This window comes from Leucoraja erinacea, chromosome 26, assembly GCF_028641065.1.
Source record: "Leucoraja erinacea ecotype New England chromosome 26, Leri_hhj_1, whole genome shotgun sequence".
In the NCBI taxonomy this organism is placed as follows: Eukaryota; Metazoa; Chordata; class Chondrichthyes; order Rajiformes; family Rajidae; genus Leucoraja; species Leucoraja erinaceus.
The window spans coordinates 26,713,488-26,732,158 of record NC_073402.1 but is presented as its reverse complement, the minus strand read 5'-3'; the positions used below and the strand labels follow the sequence as shown (position 1 = coordinate 26,732,158).

Sequence of the window (18,671 nt, the reverse complement as noted above, 5' to 3'; positions counted from 1 at the left end):
TTTGGGACAGCAGGTGGGACGGGGTGGATGAGGAGAGATGCAGCAGACATTAGGGTTGCGTTGCTGCCGATTCAGGTGATAATTGAAACGGAGACCACGTTAGAAGATATGGAACGATAGAATAAAAGGAGACTTGTGGGATTATCCGGTCCGCTGGACAAACATAACCGTTCTGCATGCCAGCAACTCTGCACTCGGGGAGGAGCCCTTTCCACGCTTCCTGCGCCAGAGAAAATTAAGTAATTAGAGCACTGAATTTAATGAAGGTTTCTCCCTCCATCTGAATCTCTAATCTACTCTTCAATTGTTTAATGATACACTTATTACACTATAGACTTCCCAGCTGCTGCCAGCCATTTCGGTAATGAAATCTAATCAGCAGTCAGCTGGCTCCAGTAGATTATTGTTACTTATTAAAAGTAAGAAGGGAACTCCAATAGATTATTGATTCCAATCAAAGCCCAGGAGTTGAACTTGAAGGTCAGATCGAAGGGCTAATGAGGCAGCTTCACCCCATTGCAGTATTGCTGTGCTGAACTTGGACTCTATGACTTAGGGGCCCCATTTGTCTGCAAAAGACTCCGATGGGAGCAATCACATCACATCAGTCCTCGTTTCTCTGTAACACTGCAACATGACAAGACACTAAATGCTGGAGCAACTCAGCGGGACTTGCAGCATCTTTGGAGAGAGGGAACGGGCGATGTTTCAGGTCAAGACCCTTCTTCACCCATTCCTTCTCTCCAGAGATGCTGCCTGTCCCACTGAGTGACTCCAGCATTCATCTATCTTTTGATTTAAACAAGCATCTGCAGTTCGTTCCTACACATTTCCCAGCTTGTCCAGCTTAGAGATACAGCATGGACACCGGCCCTTCGGCCCACCAAGTCCACCCCGACCATCGATCACCTGTTCACACTAGTTCCATGTTATCCCTCCTCCGACACTAGGGGTAATTTTATACAATTAACCTGACTTTGGGGTCATACCCGCACGTCTTTGGGTTGTGGGAGGAAACTCACACAGACAGAACATGCAAACTCCACACAATCAGTACCGACCCGAAACTTCACCTATTCCTTTTCTCCACAGATGCTGCTTGACCCAATGAGCTACTCCAGCATTTTGTGTCTCTCCTCGGCATAAACCAGCACCTGCAGTTCCTTCCAACACCCCCCGAGGTCAGGATCGAACCAGTGTCCCTGGCGCTGTGAGACAGCAGCTCTACCAGCTGCGCCACCGTGTCGCACACAGGTAGTGTGGGCTGTGGGAGGAAACCCATGCAGTTAGAGAGAGAAAGTGGAAACTCCACAGTCTCCACAATTGTAATGCAAAATCAATGTACTGCCTATGTGAGACTTTGATTAATGAACTTGCAGAGCAATGACAGTAAAAATCGATCGCACTTAGTTTTAGTCTACAGCTACGTCACATTTTGGTTCCAAATTCAGATTTTAGCCATCTGCCCCAAGTTTTAAATGACATCTCTGATTGTCCCTTCAAGACAAGCTGCCAAAAAATTAAATCGCTTCACTCCTGTTTGTCCTAACACAATTATGTTAGCAGATTTCTCTATATTTAAGAAAATTATTACATTCCCCCAAACAAGTATAATCATGAAGTGGGCGAGAATGTAACAAAAAGAAAATAACAAAACACTTGGACTGTCAGACTTCAGGCGAGAACATTCAAGTGCATTGTGCAAATATATCAAAGGAAAATGTAAACTCCAAATTTCTGTTATGGAGGATTTCTTTTCTCCCTCAGAACAATGAATGAATACAGAGGGTGGCCCGGTGGTGCAACAGTAAGAGTTGCTGCCTTACAGCACCAGGGACCCAGGTTCGATCCTGACTATGGGTGCTGTCTGTATGGAGTTTGTACCTTCTCCCATGTGACCAGCATGGGTTTTCTCCGAGATCTTCAGTTTCCTCCCATACTCCAAAGAGTCAAGACGTACAGGTTTGTAGATTAATTGGCTTGGTATGAATGTAGAATTGCCCCGAGTGTGTACAGGGCAGTGTTAATGTGCACGTCTCTGAGCCGAAGGGTCTGCTTCCACTTTGTATCTCTAAACTAAACTAAAACTTTAAAAAGAGACTACGCATCCAGTAAATGTTCTGCATTTTCCTTTTCTATATTGCAATGTTTCTCAAATTTATATCAAACTTGATTTTACTTACCAATTGAACATGGTGAAATAATGATACTTGTATTTCATGTGAAGGACTATACAAAAAAAAAATCATATCAATTAAAAAAAAAAACACATTCAGAGCAGACTTGCAGTGTGTCTGAGCTGATTTTGACTCATCTCCCAGGATAAAATGGTATCAGTTGCAACAGTCTCCAGCAAACGTCCAAGACTGCAACATTATCAAGGTCGATGAATTCTAAAAATACTGCCTTTACATGCGGGGAAGCAGATGCATCATAAACTAGCATCTCTCTTACAAATAAAGACATTTCATGTCAAATGGTGCTCACTAAAATCCATGCTTGCTGCTCAAAACTGTTCACAGACCTCATTCCATCCGTCGCCATCAGAAATGAGGCGGTTTACCTGGTGATTTGCTCCTCGGGGCTGATGCTTGCCAATTACACTCAATATGTTGTCCAAATTGATTAAAAAATAAAACAAGAGCGTATTGTGACCAAAATCCAATTTTAAGCCGATCTCAAAATAAATCATGCAAAATGTGATTTCTTTGCACAATTCCATTCAAGAGGATTAAAATCCAAATTCAAATCTGTCTTCAGTTTCGACAATACGTTCGTGTTTTGGTTTTGGATTTCAATGAAGAAATACCTCAGTTGTCAACCTTCCAGGAACCAGAGCTTGGGCACAATAGATGCACGTACAGGCCTGTTTATTACTGAAACACACGGCTTATAGAGAGAAAGAGAGAAAGAGAGGAGTGTAAAATTACACCCCTGGTTACAGGGCATTTACGGAGCAAAGGGGTTTTTAAAAATAAGTGGCAATATTCATTGAAGAAAAATCACAGTTGCGAGAAGGAATATGTTAAAAAGATCATTAAATAAGTCCTCAAACTAAACAAAATGATGCACTAGCTACAGACCTCCAAACAGTTAAACTGCATTCTTTGCAGGAAATGTCTCAACATGCAAAAGCAACATGGCAGTAATTGTGGAAGAAATTTCAAACATTCATTGTATTGTTGTAATAATCAGTATTAAAACAGGACAAATAATTTCTTTTCCTCTCGATTTAGTTGCAGGAAATAAAACTGCACAGATTAAAAGTGGAGCATAGAGACAGGGTCCTACGGCTCAGAGACAGACCCTTCGGCCCAACTTGTCCACGCGGACCAAGATGTCCCATCAATGCTCGTCTCACCTGTGTGCATTTGTTCCATATTCCTCCAAATCTTTCCTATCCACGCGCAGACTCTCCCTGACTTGCGCAATGGCCGATTTACGTAATCTCGTACTTGTGTAAATAACTCTGCACTCAGTCCCCTGTGCAATCTGGGCGGTTCGTAATTTCTGCAACACCGCACAATCGCTCAAGTTCACATTGGAAACAGGCCGGCAATGGCCGTGGTGCTTACCCAGAAGGCAGCAGGCTGCGGAAAGTGCCCTGGAGGCCGCTGAGACAGCTGTTACTCTCAGCGTTTAAGAAGGAACTGCAGATGCTGGAAAATCGAAGGTAGACACAAATGCTGGAGAAACTCAGCGGGTGCAGCAGCAGCATCTATGGAGCGAAGGAAATAGGCAACGTTTCGGGCCAAAACCCTTAAGGGTTTCGGCCCGAAACGTTGCCTATTTCCTTAAGACTCAGGCTCAGAGAGTTATTCAAGGAAGTGGATGGGGCTCGTGACTCCGACGCATAAAACGTGACACGCGCGAGGGTTCACGGAACAATGCACCTTCTGCACATCAAGGAGTGCGTGTATCGGTCCAAATGCTTTTAAACTGTTGTTATCGTACTTGCCAGGGCAAAGGACACCATGCATTCACCTTATCTATTCCCCTCTACAAGATCAGCCCTCAACCAAAGTCCGAGCCTGCCCAGCCTCTCCCTGCAGCTCAGGATGCGTTTCGATAGCTCATCATCCACATCAGCAGACTGTCCCTCAGCGGTCACCTCCGTCCCCCACCAGGAAGGTCTCAAGGCCCTCCGGTTCAATAAAGGAATCTGATGGGTGGCACAGCGGTAAAGTTGCTGCCTTACTGCGCCAGAGACCCGGGTTCGATCCTGACAATGGGAGCCGTTTGTATGGAGCTTGTGCGTTCTCCCTGTGACCGCGAGGGTTTTGTCTGGGTGCTCCGGTTTCCCCACACACTCCACAGAGAGTCATAATTGCTATCAGTTTTTGTGCGGCACAGCGGTAGAGTTACTGTCTCACAGCACCAGAGTCCTGGGTTCGATCCCGACTATGGGTGCTGTCTGTATGGAGTATGTACGTTCTCCCTGTAACCACTTGGATTTAGAGGTTAATTGGCTTCTGTAATTTATAAAATTGTCCCCGATGTGAAGGATAGTGCAGGTGTAAGGGGCGATCGCTGGTCAGCATGGAATCGAAGGACATGCTTCCACACCGTATCTCTAAAGTAAAGTCCTGTAGCGGCACCAAACGTGGTCAGGAAAACGCCAGACGTCAGGCTGGTTCAAACAGTCGTTTTTATTCATAGAAACATAGAAAATAGGTGCATGAGTAGGCCATTCGGCCCTTCGAGCCTGCACCGCCATTCAACATGATCATGGCTGATCATCCAACTCGGTATCCTGTACCTGCCTTCTCTCCATACCCCCTGATCCCTTTAGCCACAAGGGCCACATTAACTCCCTCTTAAATATAGCCAATGAACTGGCCTCAACTACCTTCTGTGGCAGACAATTCCACAGATTCACCACTCTCTGTGTAAAAAATGATTTTCTCATCTCAGTCCTAAAAGACTTCCCTCTTATCCTTAATCTGTGACCCCCTTGTTCTGGACTTCCCCAACATTGGGAACAATCTTCCTGCATCTAGCCTGTCCAACCCCTTAAGAATTATGTAAGTTTCTGTAAGATCCCCCCTCAATCTTCTAAATTCTAGCGAGTACCAGCCGAGTCTATCCTGTCTTTCTTCATATGAAAGTCCCGCCATCCCAGGAATCAGTCTGGTGAACCTTCCCTGTATTCAGTTGTTACATACAAGTTTGGCCCGCTAACGTAATTGTCATTGCTGCTGTAGCTGAGCAAGGTTGTTCTCTCGAGCTCTGCTACCTTTTGACTCCAATGATCAAAGTGAGATAAACTTAAGTAGCAGGACACTCCCCCTAGCCCATGACGTCACGTGCCAGCCCTCATAGCTACTGACGAGGGTTCGACCACAAGTGGTCTGTGTATCAGCTGACGCCACAGTCCAAAGTAAAGAAGCTTCCCAACCCCAAATATCACCAACCCACGTTCTCCAGAGATGTTGCCTGTCCCGCTGAATTACTCCATCAATTTGCCTCTCCTGTATCGTCAGCTTTTCGCAGTGCCGTGAAATCCGACATTGGTGGCATCCAGAGATCAGATTCGATTTTTTTTCTATCATTGCCGTTGCCAATAATCCAGAAAACTGAAGACAGATTTGATGATGTACCATGTTCCATTAAATCTCTCCTGTAGCCTCTCTGTTTTGCAGTGAAATTAGATCCCGAGTGGGGATGAGAAGCTATTCAGAAACAGGACCTCACGTTGCTTCGTGCCATTTGTTTCTGCAACAGTGCACTATAATTTTGTGTGAAATGACAAACGCATACTTGCAAGTTCAACATGTTCCCAGGAGCCAAAACACCCTCTAGAAATTATAAATAGTGGATTTCTCGTCAAACTGATAGCACTATAATTGTACGAACCTCAATAATGCGCCTTCATAGAAAGCTAGACTATGATTTACTTCAGCATTGTATTTTTGAGCACAAAATTTAATTTGTGGAGTTGTGTGTCATAATCCACGCTATTCTTCATCTCCAAATCTCTTTTCCTTTTCGTACAAAGCCCAGTCGGGAAAAAGCATAGCATGCGTTTGGTTTAGTTTACAGATACAGCGTGGAAACATGCCCTTCGGCCCACCAAGTCCACGCCGACCATCGATCACCCGTATACTAGTTCTATGTTATCCCACTTTTGCTTCCGACACACCAGGAGCAATTTGCTGAACCAATTATTAAGCTAAAGGACCTGCACATCTTCGGGAGGAAACCGGAGCACGTGGAGAAAACCCACGTGGTCACTGGGAGAATGTGCAAACTCCGTATAGACAGCACCTATTGTCTATCGTTTCCTCCCACACTCTGAATTGGAGTTTAATTGGCTTTGGTAAAGTTGTAAATTGTCCCTAGCGCGTGTAGGATAGTGTTAGTGTGTGGGGTGATCACTGCTCAGGTGGGCTCGCTGGGCCAAACGGCCTGTTTCCATGCTGCATCTCACGTCTAGGGAGAATTCCACACAACATTGCTGATGGGAAAGAACGTTCCTTTGGAATGGAGATGTGGAGGAATTCCTTTGGCCAGAAGGTGGTGAATCTGAGGAATTAATTGCCACAGATAGCTGCGGAGGCCATGTCTGGGGTATTTTTAAAGCGGAGATTGATAGGTTCTTGATTAGTAAGAATCAAAGGCTATGGAGAGAAGGCAGGAGAATGAGATTGAGAGGGACGGCACGGTGGCGCAGCAGTAGATTTGCTACCTTACAGCAATTGCAGCTCCTGGGACCCAGGTTCGATCCCGACTACGGGTGCTCTCTGTACGGGGTTTGTTTCTTCTCCCCGTGACCTGTGTGGGTTTTCTCTGAGTTCTCTTCGGTTTCCTCCCACACTCCAAAGATGTACAGGTATGTAGGTCAATTGGCTTGGCGTATGTGTAAATTGTCCCTAGTGTGTGTACTATAGTGTTAATGTACGGGGATTGGTGGTTGGTGCGAACTTGATGGGCCGAACGGCCTGTTTCCGCGTCGTATCTCTAAACTAAACTAAAAAGGAAAAATGATCAAATGGCGGAGCACACTTGATGGGCCGAATGGCAGAACTCTGCTCCGGTGACATGATCTAAGTCAGAGCGTTGCCTACCTGATAGAAAACCAATTCTGCCTTCCTGAATCTGTCAACTTAGCTTGGGATGATTAATAAAACCCATTATAAGAAATTAACTACCTTGCAGTGTGTGCAGTGCACTGGAGCAGTGATCAAACTGTTCATTTTTCTTATTTAAATTAGCGTTTATTATCAGTTTATTATCAATAAGTGGAGTTGAAATAGTTAGTCAAGAAGCAAATTCTGAATTGGCGGAAAACTACCCCTTTGGGTCATGGCGTCCACTTAGAATTTCAATGAAAATTTAAACATCATTTAAAGAAGATATTTAGGAACTGTGCAGTATGAATACAGATAGACCTTGTGGTCAAGGAATGTCATAATCAACAACTGATGTTCAAGGTTTCTATTACTAAAGGGCCTGTCCCACTTTGCGATTTTATTCAGCGACTGCGAACGTCAGCGACTGACGCCCGTGGTCGCCCTAAAAACCATTAAAAAAAGTTGTACGACACTCCGCGTCGCCCGCCTTCACAAAACAAGAAGGTTACACTGAAGTCTAATAATCACATTGGAAATGAACTTATCTCCAATAAATCTAAGGGCCAATAACTTTTAAAGAAATAAATTGTTCATTTAACGTCAGCTTAAAAATAACATCATATTGAAAACCAACAATTCGTTTAACACGAAAGGTTTAACCAACAAAAGTAACTGTATTGACAATAGGTGCAGAGTAGGCCATTCGGCTCTTCGAGCCAGCACCGTCATTCAATGTGATCATGGCTGATCATCCCCAATCAGTACCCCGTTCCTGCCTTCTCCCCATATCCCCCGACTCTGCTATTTTTAAGAGCCCTATCTAGCACTCTCTTGAAAGCATCCAGAGAACCTGCCTGCACCGCCCTCTGAGGCAGAGAATTCCACAGACACCACTCTCTGTGAGAAAAGGTGTTTCCTCGTCTCCGTTCTAAATGGCTTACTCCTTATTCTTAAACTGTGGCCCCTGGTTCTGGACTCCCCCAACATCGGGAACATGTTTCCTGCCTCTAGCGTGTCCAAGACCTTAACAATCTTATACGTTTCAATGAGATACCCTCTCATCCTTCTAAACTCCAGAGTGTACAAGCCCAGCTGCTCCATTCTCTCCGCACATGACAGTCCCGCCATCCCAGGAATTAACCATGTAAACCTACGCTGCACTCCCTCAATAGCAAGAATGTCCTTCCACAAATTGGGGGGCCAAAACTGCACACAATATGCCTGGTGTGGTCAAACTAGGGCTCATTGAAACCGGAGCATCCGGAGAAAACCCAAGCTGTCACAGGGGGAACGTACAAACACCGTACAGACAGCACCCGTGGTCTCTGGCGTTGCAAAGCCACGTGTGTGAGCTGCTTTAATTGAAATACCATAAATAGTAAGTGCATGCAGATATATGCTTCACAGCCGCTGCCCAAAACAGCAAAAAGGGAAAAGAAAACACCCTGCAGATCACAGGCTAATGGTGTTTATTCACCACAATAATTGATGTTGGAGGAGAAAGTAGGCAGTCAGCCACTTGCTCCATTCTCACTATCCTGCTGTGACAGAGAAAGCCCTGTCATTAAAGGCACAGCATCAGACTCAAAACTAACAGGTATATGGATGGACAAAGAGTAGGCTCGTATCCTTTTAAGTTCCACAACATTTCATGAGCAGACTGAGTTTATGAACCTTTGTCCATTTTTGTCTGAACTTGACAAGGACGTCTTCTTCTTCTTCTTGCGTATGTCATGCACAGCCTAAAGTTGTAGGACAACGTTCTATTTGATCTTATTTGATTGTGCACGCCAGGTTGATTGCATTTGTCAAAACAGGGCGGACCACGTGAAGGTTGCAATCTCCCACCCCTTGACAAGGGCTGAAATGTTAGCATCCGTTAGCAGGGTTGAAGCTACAATTCGGACAACTCTGATCTTATTGAACGGCAGATATGGGCAAGTCTGAAGTCGGGTCCCGACCTGAAACGCCCCTTGGTCATATTCTCCCGGGATGTTGCCCGACCTGCTGAGTTACTCCATCGTTTTGTGGTTTTCCTTGGTAAACCAGTATCTGCAGTTCCTTGTTTCTACATTCTAAGCTTTAGAGAGTCCGTATTTGTCAGATCTTTCTGTGCTCGGTTTTAGTTTAGAGATACAGTGCAGAAAGATGCCCTTCGACCCACCGAGTTCATGCTGACCACCGATCCCCAACACTAATTTACACACACTGGGGACAATTTTACAATTATACCAAGCCAATTAACTGACAAAGCTGGACGTCTTTGGAGTGTGGGAGGAAACAGGAAATCCCGGAGAAAACCCACGCAGGACACGGGGAGAACGTACAAACTCCGTACAGACAGCGCACGTGGTCAGGATCAAACTCGGGTCTCTGGCACCATAAGGCAGCAACTCTACCACTGAGCCACCTGTGCTAGCAGCTTTAATTGAAATACCATAAGCGCTAAGTGTACACAGATATATCCTTCGCAGTTGCTGCTGCTATGGTCAGTGTGACGTTTTGTTCACTGATGTACACTTTGGGCACCATAAATGACGGCAGCAACTTTACCCATGTCCCCAGTATTAGAAACATAGAAAATAAGTGCACGAGTAGGCCATTCGGCCCATCGAGCCACCACCGCCATTCAATATGATCCAAAATCAGTACCCCGTTCATGCTTTCCTGCTTTTCCCCCATATCCCTCAATTCCATTAGTCCAAAGAGCTAAATCTAACCCTCTCTTGAAAACATCCAGTAAATTGGCCTCCACTGTCTTCTGTGGCAGAGAACTCCACAGAGTCACAACTCTCTGGGTGGAAAAAGTAGCCCAAGATGACGTGACATGTGCAGATCATCTCCCTGTGGTTGTGAGAAGCCATTCAGTAACATTTATTGCCCCCGAGGATATTTTTAGACACAACGACCAGACAATGAGCAACTCTCGTGAATTTCTGAAGGTTTTTATTTTGTGCTCGTGGTCTGTGTTGCCAAGTACTAAATGCCCAACAGGGTTAAATCCTGGCAGTTCCGAGCATTTACAATTGCAGCCTTCGGTGAAGTCTATAAATAAAACCAAGACAGCTTGACATTGCTCTTACAAGACTGTTATAATGGTTATCTATGAATTGAGACTCACAATGGCTTAGAGAGGCTGAGGACAGATTGCATTAACTTTATTTATGTTCCTTCGCTTAGAGGTGATATTTAATGCAATTAAGGAATTTGGTTCATATCCTGTTCTGTTTTTAGATAACTGATCAAAGTCAGGACAATGGTGGTGATGCTGACATTTGCTTCAGTGTCTTCCTCGTGTTAGATTAAGGCAAAGTCGTAATTCATCACACTTGAGTAATATTTAAAGAAGTAGAATTGGGTCATTCGGCCCATCGAGTCTGCTTTCCCATTTGATCATGGCTGATCCATCTTTTCCTCTCAACCCCATTCTCCTTCCCTCCCCACATAACCTTTGATACCCTAACTCAGGGCTTCCCAACCTTTTTTGTGCCGTTTACCCCCGGCAACTTTAATAGCACATAACTATCTTATTTCACTTATTTATGAACAACTAATGATGAACAGAACCAACTAATGGTGTACCAAAACCAAACAGTTAGTCAGTCAATGAGAAAAAATGTACAAATCCAGAATCCACAAATTTACCCCAGGTTGGGAACCCTTGCCCTAATTGATCAAAAACCTATCAATCTCTGCTTTATAAATACCCAAGACATGGCCTCCAGTTATCTGTGGCAATGAATTGTACAGGTTCACCATGTTAGTGTCCTCCTCGTATTAAATTTAGGAAAATAAGTAATTTATCACACTTGAATAATGCTTAAAAAAAACCCAAAAAAACAGGGGGAGTACATCAGAGTGGGTTATACATTAATGGGCCACGTGAATGTATATTCAGTGCCCAGATTCACGTTTAAAAGCCCTGTCCCATGGTACGAGTTCATTCCAAGAGCTCTCCCGAGTTTGCCCTGATTCGAACTCTGAAATTTACGGTAATGGCCACTCGTCGGTACTCGGGGCTCTCGTGGACATTTTTCAACATGTTGAAAAATCTTCACGAGTCTTCCCGTGCTTACCTTCCGTTAGCGAGTCTTCCCGAGTACCTTCCGCTAAGAGACATCCCTGAGCTCTTACGTACTCGCTATGTTCATTCTCTGTGCTTACCACGAGTTTGATTTTTTTTTTTAACTCGGGAGAGCTCTTGGAATGAACTCGTACCGTGGGACAGGGCTTGAAGAAGTGTAAGCCACTTATCCATATTCTTATCCATAAGTGTAAGCCACTTATCCATTATGAAGTAGGTGAAGTCCGATTCAGGGTCTCGGGTCAGAAGAAAGGTCACGACCTGAAATATCACATCCATAATCTCCAGCGATGCTGTCTGACCTGCTAAGTTACTCCAGCACACTGTCATTTTTTTTTGTGAACCAACATCTGCAATTCCTTGTCTCAACATTTAAACTTCATTTGAACAGACACTTGAATGGGAAGGATTTGAGGAATATGGGCATCATGTTATGTCTTAAGTGAAATGAGCACAATTAGGCCATTCGGCCCTTCAAGTCTACTCCGCCATTCAATCACGGCTGATCTATCTCTCCCTCCTAACCCCATTCTCCTGCCTTCTCCCCATAACCCCCGATACCCGTATTAATTGAGAATCTATCTATCTATCTCCACCTTAATAATATCCATTGACAGCCTCTGCAGCCTTCTGTGGCAAAGAATTCCACCGATTCACCACCCTCTGACTAATGAAATTGTTCCTCATTTCCTTCTTAAAGTAAAGTTCTTTAATTCTAAGGCTAAGACCTCTGGTCCTATACTCGCCCACTAGTGGAAACATCCTCTCCACATCCACTCTATCCAAGCCTTTCACTATTCGATAAGTTTCAATGAGGTCCTCCTTCATCATTCTATGGCACGGACATTTTGGCCCGAATGACTATTCTATGAATGACACAGATATCCCTACAGAACTTAAAATGCAACGCAATGCTATAATTTTTCCCTTCCTAACCAACAGCAGCTTAGGAAGCCAGAACAGATATAGAACACCAATCCACATCGTACGCATCAGTCAAAAGACCAGACATGCCGTGTAGAATTGAGAACACATGGACCATTCTCATCCGAAGACTAGGTTTGAAGTATTAAGCAACTTTTGAATATTGCAGGTGTGAAAGGATTTTTTTTGGTCTTTCTTTTGAGTTACTGCCGACATCAATTCAAAACGAGCTCTGGAGGCAACCGAGATTCGTGCCTGTCCATTCTGCTCAAGACCATTCTCGTAATCAAACACGCACCAGTCTTTCAAATTGTGCAGGAAGGAACTGCAGATGCTGGTTCAAACCAAAGACAGACACAAAATGCCGGAGTAACTCAGCGGGGCAGGCAACATCGCTGGAGAGAAGGAATGGATGACGTTTCGGGTCGAGACCAGTCTAAAACAGAACGCCCCCCCAAACATCTTTATATTTTGCTCCCGTCATCTATAAAGCTGTGCCTGCTAGACTTTGGCATTCAGAGGTGCTAACCTATAGAAAATGTCTTCCAAAGTGCCCAGCCTACACACACTTACACTATCCTACACACCTGTTCTGTCTCAACCTGAAACATCACCCATTCCTCTCCAGAGATGTTGCCTGTCCCGCTGAGTTACTCCGGCATTTTGTGGCGACCACTGTTTCAAAGGTCACCAATATGCTTGCCTTGTTGCAATAAAATAAAACACATATTTTGTCTCTTTTCTTATTACGTGATAATAATCTTCAGGTGCACGGATGATTCAGTGATGCAATGTACGAAAGCGATTTTGAGGGATAAATAAAAACACTTACCTCCTCAAAGAGTCATTTAATATTTCAGACTACCCAAAGAGTTTCCCGAAATGTGGCGTTGTCAGATTAGATGCTTTCCTTCTTTGTACGGATTGCTGCCAAGCTGTGAAAGAGCAAAGTTGAATATAAAGGTTGTTAATGAGGCACAGAGGTGATACAAATATTTGACATCTATTAAGAATAATCTCTCTTTCTTCCTGCCTCTTGCCGAGTGATGTTTATTAAACACTAACTCTCAACCTATACTTGATTCATAACCAGTACGTGCATCCTGTTCGCTACAATCATACCAGCATCGCCAAATAAACATATAGACACACACACATACGTGCAGCGGTAAAGTTGCTGCCTCACAGCGCCAGAGACCCGGGTTCGATCCTGACCATGGGTGCTGTCTGTACAGAGTTTGTTCGTTCTCCCTGTGACCACGTGGGTTTTCTCTGGGTTCTCCGGTTTCCTCCCACACTCCAAGGATGTACAGGTTTGTAGGTTAATTAGCTCGGTGAAATTGTAAATTGTACCTCGTGTGTAGGATTGTGCAAGTGTGCAGGGAAATCGCTGGTCGGCGCAAACTGTGCGTGTGCGTTTGTGTGTGCGTCTATATATAGATGCACACACACACACACACACACACACACATATCTACTTGTTTCCGTGCTGTATCGCTAAACCAAACTAAACATTGAGGAAATATGCACAAAAATTGAATGGACAGAAACCAATGGATGCTGGAATGATGCAATGGAGATTTAGTATCAAGAGACATGGCCATTATATTTGCTCTTGTAAACATTACAAAAATTCTAGGAAAAATATACATGAAAAAATATCACGTTATCGCTTATTGGTAATGCAAAATTTGCAAATCCCAACCTTCAGGATTTTAAAGTGTCCTTACTGATGAAACATCTCTCTCCTTGGGCCAGCTGAGTCATTGTGTGATTTACCAAAAAATACATTGTTTTTAAGCTCCGACTGGAAAGGATTTTACTGTAGAAGCAAGCAATGCACTCATGTTTGGAGAAAAATAACCAGTTGGAATTCCACAACTAAAAGAGAAAATGCTGGAAGCTCTCTGCAGGCTAACAATTCATTTCATTTCAAGCAGAGTGCAGGCCAGTGAGCGTCTGAGGCACGCGGTTCACATCGAAGACCCTTGATCAGAACTGGGAAAGGTGAGAAAACGTATGTTAAGTTGCAGAGAGAGGAAAAGAGTGAGGAGAATATGGCAAAATGTCCGATGCGGTAAATAAAAAATTGTCAAAATAACAATTACTTATTAAATAAGTTATAGAGACAGTAAAGAAAAAGATTTAAACGGAAGAGTACAACCAAATCAGTTTGTGGAGAGAAATTTTTACAGAAAATTCAACATAAAGATCCGAACATAACAAGGTGCTAAATTGAAAGAAGTGCTGTTCCTTGCACTTACCTTGGGCATTGTTGAAACAAGCTACCAGGAAACAGTCAAGAGTCAAGAGCATTTTATTGTCATATGTACTGAAACGCAAGAATGGAATCCTTACTTGCACCCGCATAACAAGTTCGGAAACAAACAGACAGCATGAGAAAACATTTTGTTCACAAACCGGTTACGCTGCTGCAAGTAAGAATGGCAAAGTCATCCTTTCAGTACATATGAAAAATAAAACACGCTTAACTCCTGACTATCTGTCTCCTTGTAGAAAGAAAGTCAGAGTGGAAGTTCAATTATAATCCTTGCGGACTGAACGGAGGAGTTGTATGTCGCAGTCACCCAATACGCATCCGGTTTCTCCCATGGAGAAGAGACCAAACTGTGAGCATCAGATGCAGTTCAGTAAATACAGAGAAGTCTGCAAAAATCTATTCCAGCTCGGGGATGGTGAGATAGGAAGAGAGAAAAGGGCAAGTATTGCATGGAAGGGTGTTGCAGCAACACGTTTGATGGAGTTGGAAGAGGAGAAACAATGAGTTCTGTCAGGATAGTCCCTCTGGAATCCTGAAAATGGAGGTTGGATTGGGGCTGGGGTTGTTTCTGAAACCTGTGCAAGTAAGAATTGCACTGCTTTGCAAGAACAAGTCTTCTACTTCCAGACTACGAATTCATGGAGCTAGAGTGAGACCCGGGATCAAACCTGTCCTTGGGTGCTGTCTGTGTGGAGGTGACGTTCTCGATGTGGGTCCCAGTGTGGACTTGGTGGGGCCGCTAGAGTGAACGGGTGGATGGTCCGTTTCCAGGCTGTGTCTCTAAAATTCATTGAACTGGTCTGGAAGTAGAAGCCAACCCTGCCCTTTTACTGGCTGACAGGAAAGAGGGAAAGTGCAGTCATGCAGAAAACAGAGACAGTGTCAACAGTGGTAGCGGAGAAGCCTTGGTGTAGACAATAGACAATAGGTGCAGGAGTAGGCCATTCGGCCCTTCGAGCCAGCACTGCCATTCAATGTGATCATGGCTGCTCATCCCCAATCAGTGCCCCATTCCTGCCTTCTCCCCATATCCCCTGACTCCGCTATCTTTAAGAGCCCTTTCTAGCTCTCTCTTGAAAGTATCCAGAGAAAGGGCCTCCACCGCCCTCCGAGGCCCTCTGTAGGAAATAGGAAGACTTCTTAAAATGCCACGACAGTGGCATGCAAGAGGCTTTGAGACAGCCTTATGGTTACGCAGGGAATGAGAGGGTATGGATCACTGTGCAGGTACAGAAAGACATGTAATTACTGCAGATACCACAGGGATGGAGAAACTGAGAGAGTGAAATGGAATTGTTGCAGGAAGCAGAGTAGGAGGTGTAGTCACAGCAGGTGTGAGAACATGTGGGTATAAATGGAAGGTTGCCAAGTCATCCCCTGAAATGTAGAGTGAGAAGTTAAAGAGGAAGTACAGCAGGATGGAAATTGGCAGCAAAGAAGCAGCAAATTACTTCCCATTCACAAAGTGGCCTCCTCTGCATTGCAGAAATAAAATGTAGATTGGGTCAGCTCTTGGCAGAACACGGCCTGCCGATCCACAAGAGTGACCCTGATCTTGCAGCTGCCTCTCACTACAACTCTCCATCATCAACCATCAAAGGGCGGCACGGTGGCACAGCGGTAGATTTGCTGCCTTACAGCGCCGGAGACCCGGGTTCGATCCCGACTACGGGTGCTTGTCTGTATGGTGTTTGTACGTTCTCCCCGTGACTTGCGTGGGTTTTCCCCGTTACCTTCGATTCCCTCCCACACTCCAAAGACGTACGGGTTTTTGTGGGTTAATTGGCTGGATATACATGTAAAATTGTCCCTGTGGGATCACTGGTCGGTTGGGTCTTGGTGGGCCGTAGGGCTTGTTTCCACACCGTAACTCGAAACTAAACAACCTGCCCTGCCTTCAGTCTCCTACATCACTGCAGTTCGAATAACTGGCCTTTGTCGTGAAACCTCAGCCTTACTCCCTGCTCATGCTGTCTGACCAGCTGAGTGTTTCCAGCTCAAAGCAATAGGAGGCGTCAGTCAAGTTCAAGTTCAAGTGAGTTTATTGTCATGTGCAATATGCAATCAAGGCAGAAGATGGAAAGGGTACAGAGAAGATTTACGAGGATGTTGCCAGGTCTGTGCTATAGGGAGAGGTTGAGTTGGCTGGGACTCTATTCCTTGGAGCACAGGAGGATGAGGGGATGATCTTACAGAAGTGCATAAAATCATGAGGTGAATAGATCGGGTAGATGCACAAGTCTCTTGCCCAAAGTATGTGAATCGAGGACCAGAGGACATAGGTTTAAGGTGAAGGAAAAAATGTAATAGAAATCAGAGGTGTAACCTTTTCATACTAAGAGAGGTGGGCGTATGGAACAAGCTGCCTGAGGAGGTAGTTGAGGTAGGGACTATCCCAATGTTTAAGAAACAGTTAGATGTACATGGATAGGACAGGTTTGGAAGGATGTGGACCAAGTGTAGGCAGGTGGGAATAGTGTAGATGGGACACGTTGGCTGGTGTGGGCAAGTAGGGCTGAAGGGCCCGTTTCCACTCTGTATCACTCTATATGAAAGAAGGATCGCAATCCAAAATGTCTGCCATCAATCCCTTCCGAAGATGCTGTCTGTGACTCGGACAGTTACTTCATCACTTCTTATATATCACTTCTTATATAAAATTCTTATATTTTACAAGAAAATGACATCTTGTATTTTGCTCAAAGAGTGAAATGAACATTGCATACAATCGCTAACCATCTTATTGTGCAACGGTTTTTTAGTTTAGCTGAGGAGATCGCTGGTTGGCTTGGACTGTCGGCCGAAGGGCCTGTATTGCTAAACTAATTAAATTTTCGACCATTGGTGACAGAAACCTGTATATTGTGAACAGAGAGATAGGGACATAGTCAATGCCTACTGTTCTGTGCGCTGAAGCAAAGCAAACATGTAATTGTCCTATCAGGGACACATGACAATAAACTCACTTGACTTGACTTGAGGGACGAAAGAAATGCTTAGGATAAAGAAAATTGGAAACGCAAAAACTGATATCAAATTCTCAAAGGCTAGTAAGCTGCTGAAACAAAATACCAGGAATCCAGGCGGTATTAAAGGCTCCTGTAATTTGCCTTTGAAATCTATTATTGGCATTTAAGATACTGACCATCCGGTATCAGGAGATAAGCTGCGGGACATTTTCTAAAGCTGATGATGTTGCGCTCAAATAATCTCAAGGATCACCATGAACTTCAGAACATGCATTTAATCGGTGTTGAAGACTCAATATCATTGTACACCCTTCAACCGCCTCTGATTGCCGCTATCATTATCATATGTGGCTCACACCATGCTGTCAGCTGTTCATAATTAATATGATAGAGCAAAGTGGAAACGCTATGAATATTTAGACAGACACAAAAGGCTGGAGTAACTCAGCGGGTCAGACAACGTGTCTGGAGAAAAGGAATAGGTGATCTTGGCTGACTGGTTCAGGCTGGATGAAGAAGGGTCTCGACCCGAAACATCAGCTGCGAGTGTGAGGAAGGGTCTCGGCCCGAAGCGTCACCCCCTACAGTCTGAATAAATGTCACCTTGTCCTTCTCTCCAGCGATGCTGCCTGACATGGCGATTTACTCCAGCATTTTGTGTACATCTTCAGTGCAAGCCGGCATCTGCAGCTCCTTCCGACACTATAAATATTTAATTTGGCCAGAGGTTCGAGATTAAAAATAAGCATCTGCGTTATTGAACATTTCCTGCATTTAAAGAAGAATTTAACAGGAGGGAAAAAAGGAACCAATTGGGAGGAGAACACAGGATAATAACGAATTTACACCTCACAGTCCTTCCCACCATGAGCACCACGATAATATTATCAGGCACCTGGAACACAGAGTAATAGAACATAATAGATCACTAGATAGAGATACAGCGTGGAAACAGGCCCTTCGGCCCACCGGGTCCATGCCGACCAGCGATCCCTGCACATTAACACCATCCCTCACCCACTGGGGACAATTTTTACATTTACCAAGCCAATTAACCTACAAACCCGTACGTCTTTGGAGTGTGGGAAGAAACCGAAGATCTCGGAGAAAAGCCACGCAGGTCACGGGGAGAACGGACAAACTCCGTACAGGCAGCGCCCGTAGTCGGGATCGAACCCGGGTCTCCGGCGCTGCATTCGCTGTAAGGCAGCAACTCTACCACTGCGCCACCGTGACTGCCCCAGAGCCTTTCTTCAGACCTTGAGCAAAACACTAGCATTGTGTATCTATCTACAATTACAATGGCACTCAAGGGAACTGAAGGGACATAGAGAGGCACA

At 44.6% G+C, this 18,671-nt stretch overlaps 1 protein-coding gene across 2 annotated transcripts in view; it reads right to left on the bottom strand.

Moving 5' to 3' along the window:
• pkib (protein kinase (cAMP-dependent, catalytic) inhibitor beta) overlaps positions 1-18,671 on the bottom strand; it is an 83,723-nt gene that overhangs the window by 33,860 nt on the left and 31,192 nt on the right. For both annotated transcript variants that reach the window (XM_055656498.1, XM_055656499.1), the window contains exon 2: positions 12,914-13,016. The gene's annotated coding sequence lies outside the window, so the exon portion shown is untranslated. The remainder of the gene's footprint in view (positions 1-12,913; positions 13,017-18,671) is intronic.